The sequence below is a fragment of the Falco cherrug genome, chromosome 1 (assembly GCF_023634085.1).
Source record: "Falco cherrug isolate bFalChe1 chromosome 1, bFalChe1.pri, whole genome shotgun sequence".
NCBI lineage: Eukaryota > Metazoa > Chordata > Aves > Falconiformes > Falconidae > Falco > Falco cherrug.
The window spans coordinates 91955119-91965922 of NC_073697.1; positions in this window are offsets into that span (position 1 = coordinate 91955119).

Consider the following 10804-nt stretch of genomic DNA (forward strand, 5'->3'; position numbering starts at 1 on the left):
TTTCTTTTGTATATTTTGGAAGAAAATGTGTTCTTTTTCTAAATAAAGGTCTCAGAAGAATAGTAACACTTCACTTCTCAAAATATTCTCAGCTCTTCAGCGTTATTTAAAAACCTTCAGTTTCACAACAGGCTGGAGTTACCAGCCACTGAAGTCAATGGAAGTGTCTTCCTGGGGCAGCCGGAAGACAGAATTCTGGCAACACTATTAACTCCCACTGAGGGACAGAAAATCAGTTTTAATTCTTGATTCATCTTCTTGCCTCATTCTGCATCTATGGGCTCTACTGCACCCCCAGAGGTGCCGCAGAGACGACATGTGAACCAAGCCAACCTTGGTTTCATTAGCTTTTAGAGTCTCATGCCCCTTTCCCTGCGCTGTCATCCCCCTTCCCAGACATTAAAAGCTTTGCCTGTTTCCTGAGAGAATAAATACATTTTGTAGCTTGAAATTTACTCATCAAATACCAGTACTGGCAGAGCTGTGAGGGCATAGGCAGAGCAAACTGCGGAGCAGACTGCCTTTCCGTGTGGAATGGCGCGGATACCGGGCAGTAACACCTCTGCTGGGCAACAGAGAGGTCAACTAATGTGCAGAGAGAAGCCACTCAAAGACACCAACACTGAACCTGCACCAAAGCTTTAGGTGAAGGTGGAGTTGCAGCTGTGGTCACTGAGCCATCTGAGCAATACTCTGGCTTTTGTGAGCAGAGATTGCAGCAAAGAATCGGTGGTGTGGGATATGGCTGGGATGGGAGCACTGCCAGCCTGCAGGTCACTCTGAAGCATGCACTGCTGGGTCTTCACTGCAGTTACGATCCATAGAATGGAGATTCGCTGCTGGTACCGACATGCCCTCAGCTCTTTTGGAAATGCATCCTTAGACTCTGCTCCCAGCTCTCACACAGAAGGTTTCAGGATGCATTGCTCTAAAGGTTTAAATGCCTTGGATTCATATATAAATAAGGTCTTTTTCCTCTTTATGGGCCCTTTTGAACACCACCCAACTCTAAATGGCCCCACACAGGAGGGGAGGCTGTGATCAGCCATTAGCAGTCGCAGTGTCAGTCTTGTCTCCTTGCCCAAAAAGACATCCAGATTTTTTGAGCTGCCTCAGGCTGTGTAATTCTCATCCCTTTGCAAAAGACAGCAGTCCCATGTCTCCGAGTTACAACTGAAACGGTTGCCTCACCTGAATTAAGCCAGGAACAACTGAAGTTAACAGATATATCATAAGGGCACTGCACTCTGCTATGATAAAAACACAACACATCCTCTCAGAATGATCTTGCAAATTTGCAAAGTGTTTTAAAAGCAGAGGGCACAATGCAAGGTAACTCTTGAGTCTTAGAGGTGTCGGGAGGATGCAGCAGTTTCCTGCCAGTTTCTGGTATAAGCCAGGTCTTGCCTTGCTCCTGCTCTGTTATTTTCTCTAAGCCTGCAGATTATTTAATATCGAAGGGAAAGGCTCCAACCTGGTTGAGAAACTGCAGGAATTCAGAGTGACCTGGAGGGAATTACAAGAATGCTGCTTGCTGATCAGATTAAAGGGAGAAGTGGCAGGGCTCCCAAGGGTCTTCTTATTCAACCTTTGCTGCCTACAATACCGTGCTTTGTCTCTGATTTCTGCTCTTTAAAATGATTCAGGTTACTGCACTAGAAACGTGGCTGCCTTGGGAGGCTTGTCTGCATCCTCGTTTCACTGGGACAGCAGGAACACCTGGCAGAAGTGAGACCGAGGGTGGATACTCAAGTGCCAGTCCTAGCACATATTTTTGCTTCCCGTTGCCCTTGATATGATCAAAGCTCTGGCATGCACTTCTCTAAAAGAGCAATAACATTTTAAAATCGTCCATTCATCCTCCTCAAGGCCAAAATTGCAAATCATGCTATGAAGAAGGAAGACATCTCCAACGTTTTTTGCAAGTCTGGAAGATTTTTGAACTAGCAACCTGGGCTGGCCTCAAGAGCATAGCTTCACAGGAGTAGGGATGCACATTGGGGTATTTCCCCTCCTTCTTTAGGGCCGAAGCATCATCTGGTACCTCTACACCCCCATCTGCCTCTCCAAAGGAGAAAGGGGTCCTTCTTGAGAACTACCTCCCAGAAGACTTCATCAAACACATACAATGCGATTAGAAACTCAAACACAAGGATTGCCAGTTGTGTTCCTGTTGAATTAAGCTGGCTAAGTAGACAGAAGGGTAGAAGAACACTTCACCAAACAGTCAAACAGAAACAGGAGACAGGCTGTTAACATGGTTGTTGTTCATGGGCTAGGAGCTATAGGAAGAGCTCAGAGTGGCAGAAGCTGGCGTGACAGACAATTACACACATCTCATAGTCTGAACAATTCCCTCTGACACTCTCAGAACTCCAAACTGCAGGTTTTTTCCCCTCCTAAGAATCCTTTTCAATGTTAATACAGATATCCAACAGTTCAACCTTAACAGCAACTTCCATCAAGTACTTCCACTCTACGCCTAGAGGTCAATGCCTCTTGCTCATCCCTCCAATGAAATAATGAGTCAAAAAGGTAACTATGTGGTTCTGCTTATTTTCCTACTCAAAAGCCAATCCCAGGATCCAAATATGCCCCGATTTAGGGAAACTCATCAAATTCTACAGCATGTCACAACTGTCCATGACTCACTGCTACTCCTAAGCATCTTTGAAAGGCAGGGCATGTTAAGCCAGATCCATCTCTCAGCTCCAACGATGCTACTTCAGCAGGATAAATCTGACTCACTGAGCTGTTTGCCGAAGGCCACATGAATTTGGTGCACTTCCTCCTCATCCACAGCTCTCTCTTGTTCTACCCAACGCATTTAGGTAGCAACTTTTGGTGGAGAAGCCTTTGATCACTGAAATTTCTGCTCGGTTTCTGTGGCGACAGGTATAACCCGCACGACCATGAATGAACCCTATTGTGTTCCCCTTATTGCTGCCTTCCCAAAATTATTCCTACCTGCTAATGTTAGCAAAGCGAGGCCATCTGCACAGCTTCCACCTAACCTGAGAGAAAGATTAACTGTAGAAATTTGCCTTCCCCTCCAACTCCTGGAACATGAAATAACTCAATGACTCAGAACGATTCCCTGAAGGAGGGCAGGTAATTCTAGGGTTCATTACTGGGATAAGGACGCTCTGGTTTACCAGCCACCCCCTCACCCCTGCCTCTTTCAAATGAATAAGCAGAATATTTCCCTTGCTTCTGTTTTGAACCCTGCGTCTGCATCGTCCTGGTTTCCACCATTAGTCTAATGAGCAAATTCAGCATCGCTCCATCCCTCTCTGCTCCCAAAGAGCAAGGGGGATAAATTTGCATTGCAGCGGGGTGTAAATGGGTTTGAACTACATGGAGACAAGAACCCGGCTGTACACGAGCTGTAGGGCTCGGGGTGCTTGGTGTGCCGGCTGCCTCGGCAGCTTCTTGGGGAAAGCACGACTCCGGGTGAGCACAGCACAGCAGGGCTTCATCATTACCCGCCATGAAACTCAAGAGGGGGAGAAGCAAAATCAAAGGAGAGCAGGAGGTGAAAAGAAGGCAAAAGGGTGCCTTCAGGGCTCCTTTCATGCAGCTCGCTTCACGATCCACCAGTCAAGGCTCCTAAGCAGGAACAGAGACACCATTCAGGACAAATCTGGATGTTATCCCAGGGCACCAGGGACACCACTAAAGGGAAAGTTTTGACAGGTGAAATGACCTTAATATAATTAGCCCTGCCAGCCCCTCCTTCCTCTGCCTCCTTCACCTTGCCATGAAAACGGTAGTCTTTTAATGAGATCCTTTTTCTCCCTGTAATGCAATACCACTGGTTTGCCAATCTTTTGCTTGCACATTTCGAATGGGACATACATGATCTCCTCCATCTTCACTCCCCCCTCTCACAGCCGCCTAGATGGACATCTAGAGATATTGTCATTGATTCCTCTGCTGCTGACTGGGGTGGGTTTTTTGTGTGGGTTTTTTTTGTGTTGTTCTCTTTTTAAGAGAAAAGGCTGAAAGGAACGCTGGTAATAGAATGATTTGGCCTGTAAGTCAAATCCCCCTTGATGAACAATCAGACACAAATGTCAATAACAATTAGATTGGCCAAGGGCTCCAGTCACTTAGGACTTCAGTTTTCCATCTACAGTGCTCAAAATGAAACCCTCAGTACTGTGATCTCCAAATCAAGTTTGGCATCAGGAATGAAAAGACATCAACAATAATAAAAGGCTGATGGCAGAATAAGAGCAAAAGACAGACAATAGGGTTGTGTGTGTGCGTGCGTGTATGTGTGCGCACACACATGCGCACATAAGAGGAGGAAAATAAAAAAAAAAGTGAGAGCTGATGTAAAAATCCATCAAGACATGAAATCAGTCCTGCCTAAAGAATGATCTCCTCCCAGACAAGTTCTGCTCCTCTGGGCTTTAAAATTTCCACCTACTGCTGTCCAACATATCAAGCACGGGAAGCAAACGAAGGGAGGAAAGCCCTTAAGTGCAGGCTGTATTTTTTCCTGTTCCTAAATTGTAAATATACAGTGGAGGCAAGAAATGCCCAATCTAATTAAGAGCAGTTGAGAAGTATGGAGACAGGGTCCTCCCAATGGGAATGCTGCAGGTTAAAGAGGTTAAAAAGAGGAATGTTCTGCCTAATGAGGGAAGTTTAACATCGTGAGCATACTTCCCACTGGTGAGGCAGGCTGGGAAGAAAGGAAATAAAGCTGTGGAAGATGCAGCTCCATGGCAAAAGCAGGTGTGTGCTTGGCTACAGTGATGACTGAAGTGAGGATGAGATGTTTTAAGGTTTGCAGCTCGGGGTAGCAGCTCAAAACATGGTCCTGAAGGGATCCTGCATTGAAGCCATTATCCTAAATTAAAAGCCAGCTTGCCTTGCTTCCCTTTCTCCCCACAAGTGTGGAGCTCTGAGAGGTGACTCTGCCAAACCAGCCACCATCAGTCCCTTGCTGCCTCTATTGGGGACACACAGAACAGCTAACACCTGGGCACACAGTGCTAACTCCACCAGCAGGACTATTGCTCCTAAGAGGAGCTAATAATGAAAATATTTCAGTTCTTGGTTCACTGCACACAAGCTGGAGCACACTGTAGCTGAGTCTGGACTGACAGCCACGGTACTGGAAGGCAGGACTGACCCACAGCCTGGCTACGCGCCCCGGCCGTGGGGATGCTGCATCTCCCACCCCAAACGCCCTCTCCTTGCCACCACGTACGCAGGCAGGGTGGGAACCAGCAGGTCCCTCCATCCAACTGGGCAGAGCACTGGGATGGTGGCACACTCCACGGACTCCATCTGTCTGCTACGCAGGCACAGCCTACGGGTCTGGGCTGCAGCAGGTGAGGGAAGGAGATAGGGAGATCTTGTTGGGTGAACAGAAAAGAAATCACACTGCGTGGGGGAGACAAGCATCAGGCAAGGAGGAAAACCCTGAGGACCGGAGATGCTATCCTAGGGGATCTGAGAGGATGAAAGTCATCTCCACAGACACGCCTGTGGGCTCTCATGCAAAATGTATAAGCCGTTTCCTATAATGCAGTTCTTACAATGATGTATACTTAGTCCTGCTATTCGGTGATTTCTGACAGCACATTCAATGCCTCGTGGAGCCCAAAGTGAGCCTACACCTGCGCGGAGCACATGGCTGTCATGTTACAGGAAGACCTTCTACCTGTTACCAGCACCAGGAAAGCAAAGGTCTCCCACTTTCTTTGCCACGCTTTAGCCATAAAGAGACACTAAAAAAGCCAGGAAGGCTGCAAGGTGCAATTCTTCACTTATGCAGCATCTATTCCCTGATAAAGCACTCCTCAAATTTTTCTAGCTGAAAAAACCGCCTCTCCCCTTTCGGGTGGAAAAAACAATCCATGTGCAGGCTGCGGCTCAGTATTACTAGACAGCTGCAGGACATACAGACACAGAGAGAAGGATGAATAAAGCACCTAAATAAAAATATTTTTTCCTTTCCTAGAGTCATTTTTCTACTGTGATTGCACTAAGCTTTTCAATGAGGCCCAGCAATTAGGAGAAGGCTGGATTTGTCCTGCTTAGATGTCCAGGTCTGCAGCTAATCTATGTTTTGGGGAGGTCACCTGAAGCTGGTGTACCAAGAGGTTGAGCCCCACTAGGGAAATCATTTAACTGCTTTGCTTTGCTTTACCTGCATGGGCTTCACTATTAATCCTTTCAAAATACACAGTGTGTTAGCCTGTATTGCAACTGATTAAAAGCAGAGAAAACACAATTTTTATTTAACTCATTTACTGCTGGAATGAAAACTTTCTCAAATAGGCTCTTTGAGGGACATTCACCTTCTTCTGAAGGCAGTGGGAGCATCAGTCATTTGCCTGATTTTTGACTTTAGGCTAAAGGATTTTATTTGCAAAGGGCAAGGAAGAAGAGCAGAAAACTGGTTGGGCTTTGTTCATTTTTTCAGTTGTATAGCTACTAGGTTAAGGGAAAAAAAAAAAAAAGAAAAAAGAGAAAGGCTTTCCGTCTTCCCTCTCTGTTTTTCAGTGGAATTCCAGCTTCTTGGAGATACCAAATCCCAGCTCCCATTTCATACCTTGAGCTGATGGAAAGCCTTCATCCCCAAACCACCTGCACATGAAATGAGCTGAGGGCCCAGCAGCTCTCCCAGCCCCCTCCCTGCTCTGGCTTGGCACCTTCAGTCCTGCGCCGAGGGGCAGGATCCCTGCCGTAACCACCCGCCCCCCCTACACCACCCTCACAACCCCTGCGATGGAGGCGCTGCCACTCCGCCTGCTTTGGTGACTGGAGAGGGAAGGAGTGCCACGAAGCACCTTTTTGGAGCCCCAGCTCAGGGTTAGAGCTTTACTTCCCACGGACTTAACTAGGACAATGTGCCTAAATCCCTGGACCAGAACTCGCCTGGAGGGACACAGGAGCTGGTGGCAGTGCACAGATCCCAGCCTCGCTCTGCCCAAGCTCTCCAAGGGCTTTGATATCTCCTACAGTTCCTGCAGTAGATCAGAGATGAAATAGAAGTGCAAGAATCCCAGTGTAAGCAAGCTGTTTCCCTGGAGCCCCAGGAAGGAATTAAACACACAACCAAAAAACCCCTAAAAAACCAGAAAACGTGAAGCTGTGCAGAGCAAGGAGTTTGGCAGCAGCACCGGGGAGAGGATGGGACCTCCCACCCCCCCATCCCACCGCCCCAGTCACCCCGTCCCCACACCAGGCAAGTGCTGGCCACGTAGGGATGGCGGTGGCCAGCCCGTGTCCCCAGCCCCACGAGGGCCCCTGAGCAGGAGGCAGATGGCCTGCAGACTGCTCGGCGACACGTCTCCTTCCCCGTTCCCTCAGTTGTGGCCGGGTGTCCCCGCTCACGTGGCAGCAGAGGGGAGAACGCGCCGTGTCCTCGCGTGCACGCTCGGGGACTGCAGCAGCTGGGGACAGGCAAGCTGCTGGCCCACGCACAGCCCTGCTGCCTCCCCAGTATCACCAGCCGGCACTGGGCTTGCTGGTCCTTCCAGCCCCTTGGCTCACCGCAACAAGACGGCTGGGCAGCTCTGCTCAGCCTTGCTATGTAAAAGACAGCGTTTTTCCCAACGTCCTTTCCCCAGGATAATGGCTGCTGCCCAAGAAAGTTAGCAATGAATTCTTGGGAAGTGGCTGTTGTTGCATAAATAAAGTATCCATTATTGCTAAAAAACTTTTTTCATCTTTGAGGGGAAAACACATACCACATGATTTCCAAAAAGGAGCTGGTCTGGTTTACAAATACAGTACATTAATAGCTTTGTAAACATTTATTCAGTATGACAGCTGACTGCAACATGTGGCATTAATTAGAAGACTCAGCAATGTAGCATATTAAGAGCTAAGTTAAATCTGAATTAGCTGGGTTTGTTGAGACTAAACACCCGTGGGGGAAGTCCTCGGATCTAATACATTATGACTCACTTGACACGGGAGACCCACAGGCCTGATTCCCAATACACTGGGGGGCCCTTATTCATACTCCATCTCCACACAAGAGCTGCAAACTCTCCAGATACCATAGATCAGAGGGTGTTGATGTTGGGATGTTGCGACAGAATGGGGCGCATGAATCCCTGGCTCCCAGCTCCCCCAACCTTCCTAAGGAGGTAGCGAGCGGAGAGAGCACGAGCTCGCCTCTCCTTTCCAGGCGCACAGAAAGAGCACAGACAGGAAGAAAAAGGATTTTACGTTCCCCTGGGCTTAAGGATCTTGCTCAACACTCCCACGCGGTCACCTTCCCGGGCATGGGTGACACAGCTTCTGCAGCATGTGCTGCCGAGAGCTCTCAGCTGGCGGCATGGCTGCCCAGGCTGCCCTGTGGCACCGGTGCCACGAGGCGCTGGCTGGCGGCATTGGTGCCCCACGGTGCTGGCTGGCGGCACCGGTGCCCCGTGGCGCTAGCTGGTGGCACCACGCATGCCGCCGCTGTGTGCACTCCAACCTGCAAGCCCAGCTCACTGCTCTGAAGTCAGCGAAGGGCAGGCATGTTAGCTCAGGGGATCGAGACACCTTCTGGCGCTCTGCTGCCTTGGCAAGGTTTCAGGACAGCCTGTTCAGGAGCTGCAGCAGAGGCTCCAGAGATGGGGAAACCCATATTCTTGGTTCCCCCTCATCCTCACCTGTCCTGCGGCTCAGGGCACTGCTGGACTCCTGCCCCTCACTTGCTTCCTCTGAAAAAGCAGTGAGAAATACTTGCTTTGCTACCCTTGCAAAGTGTCACCAGGACTATTACAACTGGCAAAGCATCGGGAAAGGCACAAAGCACCACGTGAGCGTACCAGCACTGGTGGGTTCTTACCGCAGCTGCAACAGTCTGAGCCAAGGCCAGCCAGCTTGCAGCAGCAGTGCTGGCCGAACATCATCCATTAGGCTATTTCTACCTTTCAGACCCACTTCTTGTGTCACTTGCATTATGTCACATCAGGACAGCTCGCTGACAGCCAGTGAATTTACATCAGAGCAGAACTTTCTGAATTTCAAGGAAGACCAGAAGCAAATTCTCCTTCTCAGATCAAAGCAAGAACTAGCTGAGATGACGTTGTTGGGTGAAGATGGACCAGCGCAGCCCAGAGTGTTATAAGCTACCATGTCTCAGCTGATCCATGGTAACAAACATACTGATCCCTGTTTGCATGAAACCCTGGGGTACATATACAGGTTACTGTATGTGTTTAGGACAAATGCAAGACAAACCACCTTGGTTTGTATTCAAGCTGATGCAAGATGATGCTTTAAGTGATTTAAGACACTGTAGCCCCCCACAGTCCTCTTCCCTCTCAGAAGGGGTTGGCAGAACAGACCACGAAGTCACCCATCAGCCCTGCCAGAAGGCAGATGGAGTCTGAACTTTGAACCTGAGCTGGGAACTGAAGCAACGGAGGCAGCAGGGTCCCTTCCACCAAGCCCATGCAAAGCAGGCAGGCAAACGTGGGCTGGGGAACGAGCAGCTACCTTAACTGCTAAGGGTTTTTTAATTCATAAGCAATGCCTAGACGATGCCTGAAAGCAAAAATAGGGTCAAAAATAGGGTCCGGTCACAACTGGCTGGTGCCACAGGATCCCATCACAATTACTGGTTCACAGGGGAAGGTAACGAAGGCGAGAGGCAATGGCAGACAGGTTGGTACTTCACCAGCAACGTGTGATTTCACCTGGTAGTCCCACCTAAGCACAGACGTGTTGAGCAATGCAGCTATGAAACATCCAGAGCAGGTCTGTTTTCACCTTACAGCATTAAAGCAAACTTTTCTTGCCCTGGGCTCCTTATGTTGGAAGCCTAAAAGTTATTTGATTAGAAGCACATATGAGAGTACCTCCAGAGCTGCTGAGTCCCCACAGCCCCCACTGATTCAAGCCCTTGTTATCAGAGCTGGACAAACGATCTCAAAAGCAGTAACATTATTATTTGTGGCAGTTCCAGTTTTGCAGATACAGTATTACTAATGCTAATTGCCAAAAGCAAATCAAATAAATCTCTGCGTGGATCTGTCTTCTTCATTATCCTGGATAAGATCCTACCACTCTTATCCAAGTCTCTCCCCCTTCATCCCTTCACACACGATTTTATCCACCATAGATCTGCCAAACAGAGAGTAAAACTACTAATGTGTGACATAGCTATTTCTACAATTTAAGCCTCTTTATTCTTATTAATGTTGCATCAAAGTATGCTCTCCATTGGCCTGCAACAATTGTTTTTGAAATAGGTCATCAATAAAAGTGAAAAGCAGAGAACAAGTAAATAAGAATATATTTATTACCAAATATATTGTTTCACGGTGTTTCTATTAATAATCTTAACTTGAAATAACAGAAGGGGCTGGTCAAAAGCTGAAGGTTTGTCCAGCAAACATCTTCGGAGATATCTACATTTCAAGTAAGTGGCTTGGTTTCAAAATTGGCATGAAAAGTCCAGACCCTCAGACTTTGGAAGAGATGGCAACTAATGAAAACAGTTTGTTGCAACCCCCCTCCCAATCCTTCTTTTCAGTAAGAACTGACTGTCTAATTTCCATTTCAGCATTTAAAATGGGGCTCAGCTCTTTCATCACTTACATTATAAATAATGTGTAGCATAATGGAAGGCAGAATTGAGTCAAGAAGAAGCTTCTCAACTTCACCAAAAAGAAGCATTTTGCTGTGTTCCAAATTTTTTCCAGTAAAATAAATTCTCACAGGGGAATAAAAACAACACCTAAACTGCTGTTACAGTAGCTATTAGTAAAACTAATACACACCAGTGATAATTCTCTTTCCATGGCAATTTCAAAGCTATCTAGGTCTCATACAT